Source organism: Ambystoma mexicanum, chromosome 3p (assembly GCF_040938575.1).
Source record: "Ambystoma mexicanum isolate Mex_15411 chromosome 3p, UKY_AmexF1_1, whole genome shotgun sequence".
NCBI classification, from domain to species: Eukaryota; Metazoa; Chordata; class Amphibia; order Caudata; family Ambystomatidae; genus Ambystoma; species Ambystoma mexicanum.
The window spans coordinates 1,241,027,647-1,241,046,707 of NC_090925.1; positions in this window are offsets into that span (position 1 = coordinate 1,241,027,647).

A 19,061-nucleotide genomic window follows, 5' to 3' on the forward strand; every position below is an offset into this window, starting at 1 on the left:
GCTGTCTAACACATTTTTCGGGCCAATAATATTTTCAGGACTTTAGGGGGTCTGGGATGCCTTTAAACTCTTTTTTCAGCCCTCCAAAGTTTTCTAGATTTTTGGAGGCCTAAGATGCGTTTAGGCCTTTTTTGAATGCCAAGATTTTCAGGACTTTCAGGGTTGTAGGATGCATTTTTCGGGCCAAACATTTTTTTGAGCATTTCAGGGGTCTAGGATGCGGGTTAATGCCTTTTTCTGGCTGCCAATGATTTTGGGACATTCAGAGGTGTCTAACACATTTTTTGGGCCAGTAATATTTTCAGGACTTTAGTGGGTCTAGGATGCCTGTAAAGCCCTTTTTCATGCCTCCAAAGTTTTCTAGATTTTTGGAAACTTAAGATGCGTTTAAGGCCTTTTTTGAATGCCAAGATTTTCAGGACTTTCAGGGTTGTAGGATGCATTTTTCGAACAAACATTTTTTGAGCATTTCAGGGGTCTAGGATGCAGGTTAATGCCTTTTTTCAGGCTGCCAATGATTTCGGGACATTCAGAACTCTCTGACACATTTTTCAGGCCAATAATATTTTCTGGACTTTAGGGGGTCTAGGATGCCTGTAAACCCCTTTTTCAGGCCTCCAAAGTTTTCTAGGTTTTTGGAGGCCTAAGATGCGTTTAAGGCCTTTTTTGAATGCCAAGATTTTGCGGGACTTTCAGGGTTGTAGGATGCATTTTTCGGGCCAAACATTTTTTGGAGCATTTCAGGGTCTAGGATGTGGGTTAATGCCTTTTTCAGGCTGCCAATGATTTTGGGACATTCAGAGCTATCTAACACATTTTTCGGGCCAATAATATTTTCAGGACTTTACTGGGTCTATGATGCCTGTAAACCCCTTTTTCAGGCCTCCAAAGTTTTCTAGATTTTTGGAGGCTTAAGATGCATTTAAGGCCTTTTTTGAATGCCAAGATTTTCAGGACTTTCAGGGTTGTAGGATGCATTTTTCGGACCAAACATTTTTTGAGCATTTCAGGGGTCTAGGATGCAGGTTAATGCTTTTTTCAGGCTGCCAATGATTTCGGGACATTCAGAACTCTCTGACACATTTTTCAGGCCAATAATATTTTCTGGACTTTAGGTGGTCTATGACGCCTTTAAACTCTTTTTTCAGGCCTCCAAGGTTTTCTAGATTTTTGGAGGCCTAAGATGCGTTTAGGCCTTTTTTGACTGCCAATATTTTCTGGACTTTTAGGGGTTAGGATGCATTTTTCATGGTGAACATTTTTTGGGGAATTTCAAGGGTCTAGGATGCGGGTTAATGTCTTTTTCAGGCTGCCAGTGATTTTGGGACGTCCAGCGCTCTCTGACACATTTTTCGGGCCAATAATATTTTATGGACTTTAGTGGGTCTGGGATGCCTGTAAACCCCTTTTTCAGGCCTCCAAAGTTTTCTAGATTTTTGGAGGCCTAAGATGCGTTTAAGGCCTTTTTTGAATGCCAAGATTTTCAGGACTTTCAGGGTTGTAGGATGCATTTTTCGGGCCAAACATGTTTTTGAGCATTTCAGGGGTCTAGGATGCGGGTTAATGCCTTTTTCAGGCTGACAATAATTTTGGGACATTCAGAACTCTCTGACACATTTTTCAGGCCAATAATATTTTCTGGACTTTAGGGGGTCTAGGATGCCTGTAAACTCCTTTTTCAGGCCTCCAAAGTTTTCTAGATTTTTGGAGGCCTAAAATGCATTTTAAGGCTTTTGACTGCCAATTTCTTCTGGATTTTCAGGGTTTTAGGAAGCATTTTTCAGGCCAAAAATGTTTTAGGGAATTTCAGGGGTCTGGTAAGCGGTTTAAGGCCCTTTTAAGGCTGCCAATGATATGGGGACATTCACAGCACAATTTTTGGGCCAATTATATTTTCTGGACTTTAGGGGGTCTAGGATGCCTGTAAAGCCCTTTTTCAGGCCTACAAAGTTTTCTAGATTTTTGGAGGCCTAAGATGCGTTTAGGCCTTTTTTGAATGCCAAGATTTTGCGGGACTTTCAGGGTTGTAGGATGCATTTTTCGGGCCAAACATTTTTTGGAGAATTTCAGGGGTCTAGGATGCGGGTTTATGTCTTTTTCAGGCTGCCAGTGATTTTGGGGCATTGAGTGCTCTATGACATATATTTTGGGCCAATAATATTTTCAGGACTTTATTGGCTCTAGGATGCCTGTAAAGCCCTGTTTCAGGCCTCCAAAGTTTTCTAGATTTTTGGAGGCCCAAGATGCGTTTTAAGGCCTTTTTTGACTGCCAAGATTTTCTGGACATTCAGGGTTGTAGGATGCATTTTTTGGGCCAAACATTTTTGGGGGAATTTCAGGGGTCTAGGATGCATGTAAACCCCTATTTCAGGCCTCCAAAGTTTTCTAGATTTTTGGAGGCTTAAGATGCATTTAAGGCCTTTTTTGAATGCCAAGATTTTCAGGACTTTCAGGGTTGTAGGATGCATTTTTCGGACCAAACATTTTTTGAGCATTTCAGGGGTCTAGGATGCAGGTTAGTGCTTTTTTTCAGGCTGCCAATGATTTCGGGACATTCAGAACTCTCTGACACATTTTTCAGGCCAATAATATTTTCTGGACTTTAGGTGGTCTAGGATGCCTTTAAACTCTTTTTTCAGGCCTCCAAGGTTTTCTAGATTTTTGGAGGCCTAAGATGCGTTTGGGCCTTTTTTGACTGCCAATATTTTCTGGACTTTTAGGGGTTAGGATGCATTTTTCATGGTGAACATTTTTTGGGGAATTTCAAGGGTCTAGGATGCGGGTTAATGTCTTTTTCAGGCTGCCAGTGATTTTGGGACGTCCAGCGCTCTCTGACACATTTTTCGGGCCAATAATATTTTACGGACTTTAGGGGGTCTAGAATACCAGTAAACCCAATTTTCAGGCCTCCAAAGTTTTCTAGATTTTTGGAGGCCCAAGATGCGTTTTAAGGCCTTTTTTGACTGCCAAGATTTTCTGGACATTCAGGGTTGTAGGATGCATTTTTTGGGCCAAACATTTTTTTGAGCATTTCAGGGGTCTAGGATGCGGGTTAATGCCTTTTTCAGGCTGACAATAATTTTGGGACATTCAGAACTCTCTGACACATTTTTCAGGCCAATAATATTTTCTGGACTTTAGGGGGTCTAGGATGCCTGTAAACTCCTTTTTCAGGCCTCCAAAGTTTTCTAGATTTTTGGAGGCCTAAAATGCATTTTAAGGCTTTTGACTGCCAATTTCTTCTGGATTTTCAGGGTTTTAGGAAGCATTTTTCAGGCCAAAAATGTTTTAGGGAATTTCAGGGGTCTGGTAAGCGGTTTAAGGCCCTTTTAAGGCTGCCAATGATATGGGGACATTCACAGCTCCCTGACACAATTTTTGGGCCAATTATATTTTCTGGACTTTAGGGGGTCTAGGATGCCTGTAAAGCCCTTTTTCAGGCCTACAAAGTTTTCTAGATTTTTGGAGGCCTAAGATGCGTTTAGGCCTTTTTTGAATGCCAAGATTTTGCGGGACTTTCAGGGTTGTAGGATGCATTTTTCGGGCCAAACATTTTTTGGAGAATTTCAGGGGTCTAGGTTGCGGGTTTATGTCTTTTTCAGGCTGCCAGTGATTTTGGGGCATTGAGTGCTCTATGACATATATTTCAGGCCAATAATATTTTCAGGACTTTAGGGGGTCTAGGATGCCTGTAAACTCCTTTTTCAGGCCTCCAAAGTTTTCTAGATTTTTGGAGGCCTAAGATGCGTTTAAGGCCTTTTTTGACTGCCAAGATTTTGCGGGACTTTCAGGGTTGTAGATGCATTTTTTGGGCCAAACATTTTTGGGGGAATTTCTGGGGTCTAGGGTGCGGGTTAATGCCCTTTTCAGGCTGACAATGATTTTGGGACATTCAGAGCTGTCAAATACATTTTTTGGGCCAATAATATTTTCAGGACTTTAGGGGATCTAGGATGCATTTAAACCCCGTTTTCAGGCCTCCAAAGTTTTCTAGATTTTTGGAGGCTTAAGATGCGTTTAAGGCCTTTTTTGAATGCCAAGATTTTCAGGACTTTCAGGGTTGTAGGATGTGTTTTTCGGGCCAAACATTTTTTGAGCATTTCAGGGGTCTAGGATGCAGGTTAATGCCTTTTTCAGGCTGACAATAATTTTGGGACATTCAGAACTCTCTGACACATTTTTCAGGCCAATAATATTTTCTGGACTTTAGGGGGTCTAGGATGCCTGTAAACTCCTTTTTCAGGCCTCCAAAGTTTTCTAGATTTTTGGAGGCCTAAAATGCATTTTAAGGCTTTTGACTGCCAATTTCTTCTGGATTTTCAGGGTTTTAGGAAGCATTTTTCAGGCCAAAAATGTTTTAGGGAATTTCAGGGGTCTGGTAAGCGGTTTAAGGCCCTTTTAAGGCTGCCAATGATATGGGGACATTCACAGCTACCTGACACAATTTTTGGGCCAATTATATTTTCTGGACTTTAGGGGGTCTAGGATGCCTGTAAAGCCCTTTTTCAGGCCTACAAAGTTTTCTAGATTTTTGGAGGCCTAAGATGCGTTTAGGCCTTTTTTGAATGCCAAGATTTTGCGGGACTTTCAGGGTTGTAGGATGCATTTTTCGGGCCAAACATTTTTTGGAGAATTTCAGGGGTCTAGGTTGCGGGTTTATGTCTTTTTCAGGCTGCCAGTGATTTTGGGGCATTGAGTGCTCTATGACATATATTTCAGGCCAATAATATTTTCAGGACTTTAGGGGGTCTAGGATGCCTGTAAACTCCTTTTTCAGGCCTCCAAAGTTTTCTAGATTTTTGGAGGCCTAAGATGCGTTTAAGGCCTTTTTTGACTGCCAAGATTTTGCGGGACTTTCAGGGTTGTAGATGCATTTTTTGGGCCAAACATTTTTGGGGGAATTTCTGGGGTCTAGGGTGCGGGTTAATGCCCTTTTCAGGCTGACAATGATTTTGGGACATTCAGAGCTGTCAAATACATTTTTTGGGCCAATAATATTTTCAGGACTTTAGGGGATCTAGGATGCATTTAAACCCCGTTTTCAGGCCTCCAAAGTTTTCTAGATTTTTGGAGGCTTAAGATGCGTTTAAGGCCTTTTTTGAATGCCAAGATTTTCAGGACTTTCAGGGTTGTAGGATGTGTTTTTCGGGCCAAACATTTTTTGAGCATTTCAGGGGTCTAGGATGCAGGTTAATGCCTTTTTACAGGCTGCCAATGATTTTGGGACATTCATAACTCTCTGACACATTTTTCAGGCCAATAATATTTTCTGGACTTTAGGGGGTCTAGGATGCCTGTAAACCCTTTTTCAGGCCTCCAAAGTTTTCTAGATTTTTGGAGGCCTAAGATGCGTTTAAGGCCTTTTTTGAATGCCAAGATTTTGCGGGACTTTCATGGTTTTAGGATGCATTTTTTGGGCCAAACATTTTTTGGAGCATTTCAGGGTCTAGGATGCGGGTTAATGCCTTTTTCAGGCTGCCAATGATTTTGGGACATTCAGAGCTGTCTAACACATTTTTCGGGCCAATAATATTTTCAGGACTTTAGGGGGTCTGGGATGCCTTTAAACTCTTTTTTCAGCCCTCCAAAGTTTTCTAGATTTTTGGAGGCCTAAGATGCGTTTAGGCCTTTTTTGAATGCCAAGATTTTCAGGACTTTCAGGGTTGTAGGATGCATTTTTCGGGCCAAACATTTTTTTGAGCATTTCAGGGGTCTAGGATGTGGGTTAATGCCTTTTTCTGGCTGCCAATGATTTTGGGACATTCAGAGGTGTCTAACACATTTTTTGGGCCAGTAAAATTTTCAGGACTTTAGTGGGTCTAGGATGCTTGTAAAGCCCTTTTTCATGCCTCCAAAGTTTTCTAGATTTTTGGAAGCTTAAGATGCGTTTAAGGCCTTTTTTGAATGCCAAGATTTTCAGGACTTTCAGGGTTGTAGGATGCATTTTTCGGGCCAAACATGTTTTTGAGCATTTCAGGGGTCTAGGATGCGGGTTAATGCCTTTTTCAGGCTGACAATAATTTTGGGACATTCAGAACTCTCTGACACATTTTTCAGGCCAATAATATTTTCTGGACTTTAGGGGGTCTAGGATGCCTGTAAACTCCTTTTTCAGGCCTCCAAAGTTTTCTAGATTTTTGGAGGCCTAAAATGCATTTTAAGGCTTTTGACTGCCAATTTCTTCTGGATTTTCAGGGTTTTAGGAAGCATTTTTCAGGCCAAAAATGTTTTAGGGAATTTCAGGGGTCTGGTAAGCGGTTTAAGGCCCTTTTAAGGCTGCCAATGATATGGGGACATTCACAGCACAATTTTTGGGCCAATTATATTTTCTGGACTTTAGGGGGTCTAGGATGCCTGTAAAGCCCTTTTTCAGGCCTACAAAGTTTTCTAGATTTTTGGAGGCCTAAGATGCGTTTAGGCCTTTTTTGAATGCCAAGATTTTGCGGGACTTTCAGGGTTGTAGGATGCATTTTTCGGGCCAAACATTTTTTGGAGAATTTCAGGGGTCTAGGATGCGGGTTTATGTCTTTTTCAGGCTGCCAGTGATTTTGGGGCATTGAGTGCTCCATGACATATATTTTGGGCCAATAATATTTTCAGGACTTTATTGGCTCTAGGATGCCTGTAAAGCCCTGTTTCAGGCCTCCAAAGTTTTCTAGATTTTTGGAGGCCCAAGATGCGTTTTAAGGCCTTTTTTGACTGCCAAGATTTTCTGGACATTCAGGGTTGTAGGATGCATTTTTTGGGCCAAACATTTTTGGGGGAATTTCAGGGGTCTAGGATGCATGTAAACCCCTATTTCAGGCCTCCAAAGTTTTCTAGATTTTTGGAGGCTTAAGATGCATTTAAGGCCTTTTTTGAATGCCAAGATTTTCAGGACTTTCAGGGTTGTAGGATGCATTTTTCGGACCAAACATTTTTTGAGCATTTCAGGGGTCCAGGATGCAGGTTAGTGCTTTTTTTCAGGCTGCCAATGATTTCGGGACATTCAGAACTCTCTGACACATTTTTCAGGCCAATAATATTTTCTGGACTTTAGGTGGTCTAGGATGCCTTTAAACTCTTTTTTCAGGCCTCCAAGGTTTTCTAGATTTTTGGAGGCCTAAGATGCGTTTGGGCCTTTTTTGACTGCCAATATTTTCTGGACTTTTAGGGGTTAGGATGCATTTTTCATGGTGAACATTTTTTGGGGAATTTCAAGGGTCTAGGATGCGGGTTAATGTCTTTTTCAGGCTGCCAGTGATTTTGGGACGTCCAGCGCTCTCTGACACATTTTTCGGGCCAATAATATTTTACGGACTTTAGGGGGTCTAGAATACCAGTAAACCCAATTTCCAGGCCTCCAAAGTTTCCTAGATTTTTGGAGGCCTAAGATGCGTTTAAGGCCTTTTTTGAATGCCACGATTTTCAGGACTTTCAGGGTTGTAGGATGCATTTTTCGGGCCAAACATTTTTTGGAGCATTTCAGGGTCTAGGATGTGGGTTAATGCCTTTTTCAGGCTGCCAATGATTTTGGGACATTCAGAGCTATCTAACACATTTTTCGGGCCAATAATATTTTCAGGACTTTACTGGGTCTATGATGCCTGTAAACCCCTTTTTCAGGCCTCCAAAGTTTTCTAGATTTTTGGAGGCCCAAGATGCGTTTTAAGGCCTTTTTTGACTGCCAAGATTTTCTGGACATTCAGGGTTGTAGGATGCATTTTTTGGGCCAAACATTTTTTTGAGCATTTCAGGGGTCTAGGATGCGGGTTAATGCCTTTTTCAGGCTGACAATAATTTTGGGACATTCAGAACTCTCTGACACATTTTTCAGGCCAATAATATTTTCTGGACTTTAGGGGGTCTAGGATGCCTGTAAACCCCTTTTTCAGGCCTCCAAAGTTTTCTAGATTTTTGGAGGCCTAAGATGCGTTTAAGGCCTTTTTTGAATGCCAAGATTTTGCGGGACTTTCATGGTTTTAGGATGCATTTTTTGGGCAAAACATTTTTTGGAGCATTTCAGGGTCTAGGATGCGGGTTAATGCCTTTTTCAGGCTGCCAATGATTTTGGGACATTCAGAGCTGTCTAACACATTTTTCGGGCCAATAATATTTTCAGGACTTTAGGGGGTCTAGGATGCCTTTAAACTATTTTTTCAGGCCTCCAAAGTTTTCTAGATTTTTGGAGGCCTAAAATGCGTTTAGGCCTTTTTTGAATGCCAAGATTTTCAGGACTTTCAGGGTTGTAGGATGCAATTTTCGGGCCAAACATTTTTTTGAGCATTTCACAGGTCTAGGATGCGGGTTAATGCCTTTTTCAGGCTGCCAATGATTTTGGGACATTCACAGCTACCTGACACAATTTTTGGGCCAATTATATTTTCTGGACTTTAGGGGGTCTAGGATGCCTTTAAACTATTTTTTCAGGCCTCCAAAGTTTTCTAGATTTTTGGAGGCCTAAGATGCGTTTAGGCCTTTTTTGAATGCCAAGATTTTGCGGGACTTTCAGGGTTGTAGGATGCATTTTTCGGGCCAAACATTTTTTGGAGAATTTCAGGGGTCTAGGTTGCGGGTTTATGTCTTTTTCAGGCTGCCAGTGATTTTGGGGCATTGAGTGCTCTATGACATATATTTCAGGCCAATAATATTTTCAGGACTTTAGGGGGTCTAGGATGCCTGTAAACTCCTTTTTCAGGCCTCCAAAGTTTTCTAGATTTTTGGAGGCCTAAGATGCGTTTAAGGCCTTTTTTGACTGCCAAGATTTTGCGGGACTTTCAGGGTTGTAGATGCATTTTTTGGGCCAAACATTTTTGGGGGAATTTCTGGGGTCTAGGGTGCGGGTTAATGCCCTTTTCAGGCTGACAATGATTTTGGGACATTCAGAGCTGTCAAATACATTTTTTGGGCCAATAATATTTTCAGGACTTTAGGGGATCTAGGATGCATTTAAACCCCGTTTTCAGGCCTCCAAAGTTTTCTAGATTTTTGGAGGCTTAAGATGCGTTTAAGGCCTTTTTTGAATGCCAAGATTTTCAGGACTTTCAGGGTTGTAGGATGTGTTTTTCGGGCCAAACATTTTTTGAGCATTTCAGGGGTCTAGGATGCAGGTTAATGCCTTTTTACAGGCTGCCAATGATTTTGGGACATTCATAACTCTCTGACACATTTTTCAGGCCAATAATATTTTCTGGACTTTAGGGGGTCTAGGATGCCTGTAAACCCCTTTTTCAGGCCTCCAAAGTTTTCTAGATTTTTGGAGGCCTAAGATGCGTTTAAGGCCTTTTTTGAATGCCAAGATTTTGCGGGACTTTCATGGTTTTAGGATGCATTTTTTGGGCAAAACATTTTTTGGAGCATTTCAGGGTCTAGGATGCGGGTTAATGCCTTTTTCAGGCTGCCAATGATTTTGGGACATTCAGAGCTGTCTAACACATTTTTCGGGCCAATAATATTTTCAGGACTTTAGGGGGTCTAGGATGCCTTTAAACTATTTTTTCAGGCCTCCAAAGTTTTCTAGATTTTTGGAGGCCTAAAATGCGTTTAGGCCTTTTTTGAATGCCAAGATTTTCAGGACTTTCAGGGTTGTAGGATGCAATTTTCGGGCCAAACATTTTTTTGAGCATTTCACAGGTCTAGGATGCGGGTTAATGCCTTTTTCAGGCTGCCAATGATTTTGGGACATTCAGATGTGTCTAACACATTTTTCGGGCCAATAAAATTTTCAGGACTTTAGGGGGTCTAGGATGCCTGTAAAGCCCTTTTTCAGGCCTCCAAAGTTTTCTAGATTTTTGGAGGATTAAGATGCGTTTAAGGTCTTTTTTGAATGCCAAGATTTTCAGGACTTTCAGGGTTGTATGATGTATTTTTCGGGACAAACATTTTTTGAACATTTCAGGGGTCTAGGATGCAGGTTAATGCCTTTTTTCAGGCTGCCAATGATTTTGGGACATTCAGAGCTGTCTAACACATTTTTTGGGCCAATAATATTTTCAGGACTTTAGGGGGTCTAGGATGCCTTTAAACTCTTTTTTCAGGCCTCCAAAGTTTTCTAGATTTTTGGAGGCCTAAGATGCGTTTAGGCCCTTTTTGAATGCCAAGATTTTCAGGACTTTCAGGGTTGTAGGATGCATTTTTCGGGCCAAACATTTTTTTGAGCATTTCAGGGGTCTAGGATGCGGGTTAATGCCTTTTTCAGGCTGCCAATGATTTTGGGACATTCAGAGGTGTCTAACACATTTTTCGGGCCAATAATATTTTCAGGACTTTAGGGGGTCTAGGATGCCTTTAAACTATTTTTTCAGGCCTCCAAAGTTTTCTAGATTTTTGGAGGCCTAAAATGCGTTTAGGCCTTTTTTGAATGCCAAGATTTTCAGGACTTTCAGGGTTGCAGGATGCAATTTTCGGGCCAAACATTTTTTTGAGCATTTCACAGGTCTAGGATGCGGGTTAATGCCTTTTTCAGGCTGCCAATGATTTTGGGACATTCAGATGTGTCTAACACATTTTTCGGGCCAATAAAATTTTCAGGACTTTAGGGGGTCTAGGATGCCTGTAAAGCCCTTTTTCAGGCCTCCAAAGTTTTCTAGATTTTTGGAGGATTAAGATGCGTTTAAGGTCTTTTTTGAATGCCAAGATTTTCAGGACTTTCAGGGTTGTATGATGTATTTTTCGGGACAAACATTTTTTGAACATTTCAGGGGTCTAGGATGCAGGTTAATGCCTTTTTTCAGGCTGCCAATGATTTTGGGACATTCAGAGCTGTCTAACACATTTTTTGGGCCAATAATATTTTCAGGACTTTAGGGGGTCTAGGATGCCTGTAAACTCCTTTTTCAGGCCTCCAAAGTTTTCTAGATTTTTGGAGGCCTAAGATGCGTTTAAGGCCTTTTTTGACTGCCAGGATTTTGCGGGACTTTCAGGGTTGTAGGATGCATTTTTTGGGCCAAACATTTTTGGGGGAATTTCAGGGGTCTAGGGTGCGGGTTAATGCCCTTTTCAGGCTGACAATAATTTTGGGACATTCAGAGCTGTCAAATACATTTTTTGGGCCAATAATATTTTCAGGACTTTAGGGGATCTAGGATGCATGTAAACCCCTTTTTCAGGCCTCCAAAGTTTTCTAGATTTTTGGAGGCCTAAAATGCATTTTAAGGCTTTTGACTGCCAATTTCTTCTGGATTTTCAGGGTTTTAGGAAGCATTTTTCAGGCCAAAAATGTTTTAGGGAATTTCAGGGGTCTGGTAAGCGGTTTAAGGCTGTTTTAAGGCTGCCAATGATATGGGGACATTCACAGCTCCCTGACACAATTTTTGGGCCAATTATATTTTCTGGACTTTAGGGGGTCTAGAATGCCTGTAAAGCCCTTTTTCAGGCCTACAAAGTTTTCTAGATTTTTGGAGGCCTAAGATGCGTTTAGGCCTTTTTTGAATGCCAAGATTTTGTGGGACTTTCAGGGTTGTAGGATGCATTTTTCGGGCCAAACATTTTTTGGAGAATTTCAGGGGTCTAGGATGCGGGTTTATGTCTTTTTCAGGCTGCCAGTGATTTTGGGACGTCCAGCGCTCTCTGACACATTTTTCGGGCCAATAATATTTTACGGACTTTAGGGGGTCTAGAATACCAGTAAACCCAATTTCCAGGCCTCCAAAGTTTCCTAGATTTTTGTAAGACCAAGATGCGTTTTAGGTCTTTTTTGACTGCCTAGAGTTTCTGGACTTTCAGTGGTTAGGATGCATTTTTCAGGCCAAAAATGTATTAGGGAATTTCAGGGGTCTATGATTCGAGTTAATGCCTTTTTCAGGCTGCCAATGATTTTGTGACACTCAGAGCTCTCTGACACATTTTTGGGGCCAATAATATTTTATGGACTTTAGTGGGTCTAGGATGCCTGTAAACCCCTTTTTCAGGCCTCCAAAGTTTTCTAGATTTTTGGAGGCCTAAGATGCGTTTAAGGCCTTTTTTGAATGCCAAGATTTTCAGGACATTCAGGGTTGTAGGATGCATTTTTCGGGCCAAACATTTTCTTGAGCATTTCAGGGGTCTAGGATGCGGGTTAATGCCTTTTTCAGGCTGACAATAATTTTGGGACATTCAGAACTCTCTGACACATTTTTCAGGCCAATAATATTTTCTGGACTTTAGAGGGTCTAGGATGCCTGTAAACTCCTTTTTCAGGCCTCCAAAGCTTTCTAGATTTTTGGAGGCCTAAAATGCATTTTAAGGCTTTTGACTGCCAATTTCTTCTGGATTGTCAGGGTTTTAGGAAGCATTTTTCAGGCCAAAAATGTTTTAGGGAATTTCAGGGGTCTGGTAAGCGGTTTAAGGCCCTTTTAATGCTGACAATGATATGTGGACATTCACAGCTCCCTGACACAATTTTTGGGCCAATTATATTTTCTGGACTTTAGGGGGTCTAGGATGCCTGTAAAGCCCTTTTTCAGGCCTACAAAGTTTTCTAGATTTTTGGAGGCCTAAGATGCGTTTAGGCCTTTTTTGAATGGCAAGATTTTGCGGGACTTTCAGGGTTGTAGGATGCATTTTTCGGGCCAAACATTTTTTGGAGAATTTCAGGGGTCTAGGATGCGGGTTTATGTCTTTTTCAGGCTGCCAGTGATTTTGGGGCAATGAGTGCTCTATGACATATATTTTGGGCCAATAATATTTTCAGGACTTTAGGGGCTCTAGGATGCCTGTAAAGCCCTTTTTCAGGCCTCCAAAGTTTTCTAGATTTTTTGGAGGCCTAAGATGCGTTTTAAGGCCTTTTTTGAATGCCAAGATTTTCAGGACTTTCAGGGTTGTAGGATGCATTTTTCGGGCCAAACATTTTTTTGAGCATTTCAGGGGTCTAGGATGCGGGTTAATGCCTTTTTCTGGCTGCCAATGATTTTGGGACATTCAGAGGTGTCTAACACATTTTTTGGGCCAATAAAATTTTCAGGACTTTAGGGGGCCTAGGATGCCTGTAAAGCCCTTTTTCGGGCCTCCAAAGTTTTCTAGATTTTTGGAAGCTTAAGATGCGTTTAAGGCGTTTTTTGAATGCCAAGATTTTCAGGACTTTCAGGGTTGTAGGATGCATTTTTCAGGCCAAACATTTTTTGGAGCGTTTCAGGGTCTAGGAAGTGAGTTAATGCCTTTTTCAGGCTGCCAATGATTTTGGGACATTCAGAGCTGTCGAACACATTTTCCGGGCCAATAATATTTTCAGTACTTTAATGGGTCTAGGATGCCTGTAAACCCCTTTTTCAGGCCTCCAAAGTTTTCTAGATTTTTGGAGGCCCAAGATGCGTTTTAAGGCCTTTTTTGACTGCCAAGATTTTCTGGACATTCAGGGTTGTAGGATGCATTTTTTGGGCCAAACATTTTTGGGGGAATTTCAGGGGTCTAGGATGCATGTAAACCCCTTTTTCAGGCCTCCAAAGTTTTCTAGATTTTTGGAGGCTTAAGATGCATTTAAGATCTTTTTTGAATGCCAAGATTTTCAGGACTTTCAGGGTTGTAGGATGCATTTTTCGGGCCAAACATTTTTTTGAGCATTTCAGGGGTCTAGGGTGCAGGTTAATGCTTTTTTCAGGCTGCCAATGATTTCGGGACATTCAGAACTCTCTGACACATTTTTCAGGCCAATAATATTTTCTGGACTTTAGGTGGTCTAGGATGCCTTTAAACTCTTTTTTCAGGCCTCCAAGGTTTTCTAGATTTTTGGAGGCCTAAGATGCGTTTAGGCCTTTTTTGACTGCCAATATTTTCTGGACTTTTAGGGGTTAGGATGCATTTTTCATGGTGAACATTTTTTGGGGAATTTCAAGGGTCTAGGATGCGGGTTAATGTCTTTTTCAGGCTGCCAGTGATTTTGGGGCAATGAGTGCTCTATGACATATATTTTGGGCCAATAATATTTTCAGGACTTTAGGGGCTCTAGGATGCCTGTAAACCCCTTTTTCAGGCCTCCAAAGTTTTCTAGATTTTTGGAGGCCTAAGATGCGTTTAAGGCCTTTTTTGAATGCCAAGATTTTGCGGGACTTTCATGGTTTTAGGATGCATTTTTTGGGCAAAACATTTTTTGGAGCATTTCAGGGTCTAGGATGCGGGTTAATGCCTTTTTCAGGCTGCCAATGATTTTGGGACATTCAGAGCTGTCTAACACATTTTTCGGGCCAATAATATTTTCAGGACTTTAGGGGCTCTAGGATGCCTGTAAACCCCTTTTTCAGGCCTCCAAAGTTTTCTAGATTTTTGGAGGCCTAAGATGCGTTTAAGGCCTTTTTTGAATGCCAAGATTTTGCGGGACTTTCATGGTTTTAGGATGCATTTTTTGGGCAAAACATTTTTTGGAGCATTTCAGGGTCTAGCATGCGGGTTAATGCCTTTTTCAGGCTGCCAATGATTTTGGGACATTCAGAGCTGTCTAACACATTTTTCGGGCCAATAATATTTTCAGGACTTTAGGGGATCTAGGATGCCTTTAAACCATTTTTTCAGGCCTCCAAAGTTTTCTAGATTTTTGGAGGCCTAAGATGCGTTTAGGCCTTTTTTGACTGCCAAGATTTTGCGGGACTTTCAGGGTTGTAGGATGCATTTTTTGGGCCAAACATTTTTGGGGGAATTTCAGGGGTCTAGGGTGCGGGTTAATGCCCTTTTCAGGCTGACAATGATTTTGGGACATTCAGAGCTGTCAAATACATTTTTTGGGCCAATAATATTTTCAGGACTTTAGGGGATCTAGGATGCCTTTAAACTCTTTTTTCAGGCCTCCAAAGTTTTCTAGATTTTTGGAGGCTTAAGATGCGTTTAAGGCCTTTTTTGAATGCCAAGATTTTGCGGGACTTTCAGGGTTGTAGCATGCATTTTTCGAACAAACATTTTTGGGGGAATTTCAGGGGTCTAGGGTGCGGGTTAATGCCCTTTTCAGGCTGACAATGATTTTGGGACATTCAGAGCTGTCAAATACATTTTTTGGGCCAATAATATTTTCAGGACTTTAGGGGATCTAGGATGCCTTTAAACTCTTTTTTCAGGCCTCCAAAGTTTTCTAGATTTTTGGAGGCCTAAAATGCGTTTAGGCCTTTTTTGAATGCCAAGATTTTCAGGACTTTCAGGGTTGTAGGATGCATTTTTCGGGCCAAACATTTTTTTGAGCATTTCAGGGGTCTAGGATGTGGGTTAATGCCTTTTTCAGGCTGCCAATGATTTTGGGACATTCAGAGGTGTCTAACACATTTTTTGGGCCAATAACATTTTCAGGACTTTAGGGGGTCTAGGATGCCTATAAAGCCCTTTTTCAGGCCTCCAAAGTTTTCTAGATTTTTGGAGGCTTAAGATGCGTTTAAGGCCTTTTTTGAATGCCAAGATTTTCAGGACTTTCAGGGTTGTAGGATGAGTTTTTCGGGCCAAACATTTTTTGAGCATTTCAGGGGTCTAGGATGCAGGTTAATGCCTTTTTACAGGCTGCCAATGATTTTGGCACATTCATAACTCTCTGACACATTTTTCAGGCCAATAATATTTTCTGGACTTTAGGGGGTCTAGGATGCCTGTAAACCCCTTTTTCAGGCCTCCAAAGTTTTCTAGATTTTTGGAGGCCTAAGATGCGTTTAAGGCCTTTTTTGAATGCCAAGATTTTGCGGGACTTTCATGGTTTTAGGATGCATTTTTTGGGCAAAACATTTTTTGGAGCATTTCAGGGTCTAGGATGCGGGTTAATGCCTTTTTCAGGCTGCCAATGATTTTGGGACATTCAGAGCTGTCTAACACAATTTTCGGGCCAATAATATTTTCAGGACTTTAGGGGGTCTAGGATGCCTTTAAACTATTTTTTCAGGCCTCCAAAGTTTTCTAGATTTTTGGAGGCCTAAAATGCGTTTAGGCCTTTTTTGAATGCCAAGATTTTCAGGACTTTCAGGGTTGTAGGATGCAATTTTCGGGCCAAACATTTTTTTGAGCATTTCACAGGTCTAGGATGCGGGTTAATGCCTTTTTCAGGCTGCCAATGATTTTGGGACATTCAGATGTGTCTAACACATTTTTCGGGCCAATAAAATTTTCAGGACTTTAGGGGGTCTAGGATGCCTGTAAAGCCCTTTTTCAGGCCTCCAAAGTTTTCTAGATTTTTGGAGGCTTAAGATGCATTTAAGGCCTTTTTTGAATGCCAAGATTTTCAGGACTTTCAGGGTTGTAGGATGCATTTTTCGGACCAAACATTTTTTGAGCATTTCAGGGGTCTAGGATGCAGGTTAATGCTTTTTTTCAAGCTGCCAATGATTTCGGGACATTCAGAACTCTCTGACACATTTTTCAGGCCAATAATATTTTCTGAACTTTAGGTGGTCTAGGATGCCTTTAAACTCTTTTTTCAGGCCTCCAAGGTTTTCTAGATTTTTGGAGGCCTAAGATGCGTTTAGGCCTTTTTTGACTGCCAATATTTTCTGGACTTTTAGGGGTTAGGATGCATTTTTCATGGTGAACATTTTTTGGGGAATTTCAAGGGTCTAGGATGCGGGTTAATGTCTTTTTCAGGCTGCCAGTGATTTTGGGACGTCCAGCGCTCTCTGACACATTTTTCGGGCCAATAATATTTTACGGACTTTAGGGGGTCTAGAATACCAGTAAACCCAATTTCCAGGCCTCCAAAGTTTCCTAGATTTTTGGAGGCCTAAGATGCGTTTAAGGCCTTTTTTGAATGCCAAGATTTTCAGGACTTTCAGGGTTGTAGGATGCATTTTTCGGGCCAAACATTTTTTTGAGCATTTCAGGGGTCTAGGATGCGGGTTAATGCCTTTTTCAGGCTGACAATAATTTTGGGACATTCAGAACTCTCTGACACATTTTTCAGGCCAATAATATTTTCTGGACTTTAGGGGGTCTAGGATGCCTGTAAACCCCTTTTTCAGGCCTCCAAAGTTTTCTAGATTTTTGGAGGCCTAAGATGCGTTTAAGGCCTTTTTTGAATGCCAAGATTTTCAGGACTTTCAGGGTTGTAGGATGCATTTTTCGGGCCAAACATTTTTTTGAGCATTTCAGGGGTCTAGGATGCGGGTTAATGCCTTTTTCAGGCTGACAATAATTTTGGGACATTCAGAACTCTCTGACACATTTTTCAGGCCAATAATATTTTCTGGACTTTAGGGGGTCTAGGATGCCTGTAAACTCCTTTTTCAGGCCTCCAAAGTTTTCTAGATTTTTGGAGGCCTAAAATGCATTTTAAGGCTTTTGACTGCCAATTTCTTCTGGATTTTCAGGGTTTTAGGAAGCATTTTTCAGGCCAAAAATGTTTTAGGGAATTTCAGGGGTCTGGTAAGCAGTTTAAGGCCCTTTTAAGGCTGCCAATGATATGGGGACATTCACAGCTACCTGACACAATTTTTGGGCCAATTATATTTTCTGGACTTTAGGGGGTCTAGGATGCCTGTAAAGCCCTTTTTCAGGCCTACAAAGTTTTCTAGATTTTTGGAGGCCTAAGATGCGTTTAGGCCTTTTTTGAATGCCAAGATTTTGCGGGACTTTCAGGGTTGTAGGATGCATTTTTCGGGCCAAACATTTTTTGGAGAATTTCAGGGGTCTAGGTTGCGGGTTTATGTCTTTTTCAGGCTGCCAGTGATTTTGGGGCATTGAGTGCTCTATGACATATATTTCAGGCCAATAATATTTTCAGGACTTTAGGGGGTCTAGGATGCCTGTAAACTCCTTTTTCAGGCCTCCAAAGTTTTCTAGATTTTTGGAGGCCTAAGATGCGTTTAAGGCCTTTTTTGACTGCCAAGATTTTGCGGGACTTTCAGGGTTGTAGATGCATTTTTTGGGCCAAACATTTTTGGGGGAATTTCTGGGGTCTAGGGTGCGGGTTAATGCCCTTTTCAGGCTGACAATGATTTTGGGACATTCAGAGCTGTCAAATACATTTTTTGGGCCAATAATATTTTCAGGACTTTAGGGGATCTAGGATGCATGTAAACCCCGTTTTCAGGCCTCCAAAGTTTTCTAGATTTTTGGAGGCTTAAGATGCGTTTAAGGCCTTTTTTGAATGCCAAGATTTTCAGGACTTTCAGGGTTGTAGGATGTGTTTTTCGGGCCAAACATTTTTTGAGCATTTCAGGGGTCTAGGATGCAGGTTAATGCCTTTTTACAGGCTGCCAATGATTTTGGGACATTCATAACTCTCTGACACATTTTTCAGGCCAATAATATTTTCTGGACTTTAGGGGGTCTAGGATGCCTGTAAACCCCTTTTTCAGGCCTCCAAAGTTTTCTAGATTTTTGGAGGCCTAAGATGTGTTTAAGGCCTTTTTTGAATGCCAAGATTTTGCGGGACTTTCATGGTTTTAGGATGCATTTTTTGGGCCAAACATTTTTTGGAGCATTTCAGGGTCTAGGATGCGGGTTAATGCCTTTTTCAGGCTGCCAATGATTTTGGGACATTCAGAGCTGTCTAACACATTTTTCGGGCCAATAATATTTTCAGGACTTTAGGGGGTCTGGGATGCCTTTAAACTCTTTTTTCAGCCCTCCAAAGTTTTCTAGATTTTTGGAGGCCTAAGATGCGTTTAGGCCTTTTTTGAATGCCAAGATTTTCAGGACTTTCAGGGTTGTAGGATGCATTTTTCGGGCCAAACATTTTTTTGAGCATTTCAGGGGTCTAGGATGTGGGTTAATGCCTTTTTCTGGCTGCCAATGATTTTGGGACATTCAGAGGTGTCTAACACATTTTTTGGGCCAGTAAAATTTTCAGGACTTTAGTGGGTCTAGGATGCCTGTAAAGCCCTTTTTCATGCCTCCAAAGTTTTCTAGATTTTTGGAAGCTTAAGATGCGTTTAAGGCCTTTTTTGAATGCCAAGATTTTCAGGACTTTCAGGGTTGTAGGATGCATTTTTCGAACAAACATTTTTTGAGCATTTCAGGGGTCTAGGATGCAGGTTAATGCCTTTTTTCAGGCTGCCAATGATTTCGGGACATTCAGAACTCTCTGACACATTTTTCAGGCCAATAATATTTTCTGGACTTTAGGGGGTCTAAGATGCCTGTAAACCCCTTTTTCAGGCCTCCAAAGTTTTCTAGGTTTTTGGAGGCCTAAGATGCGTTTAAGGCCTATT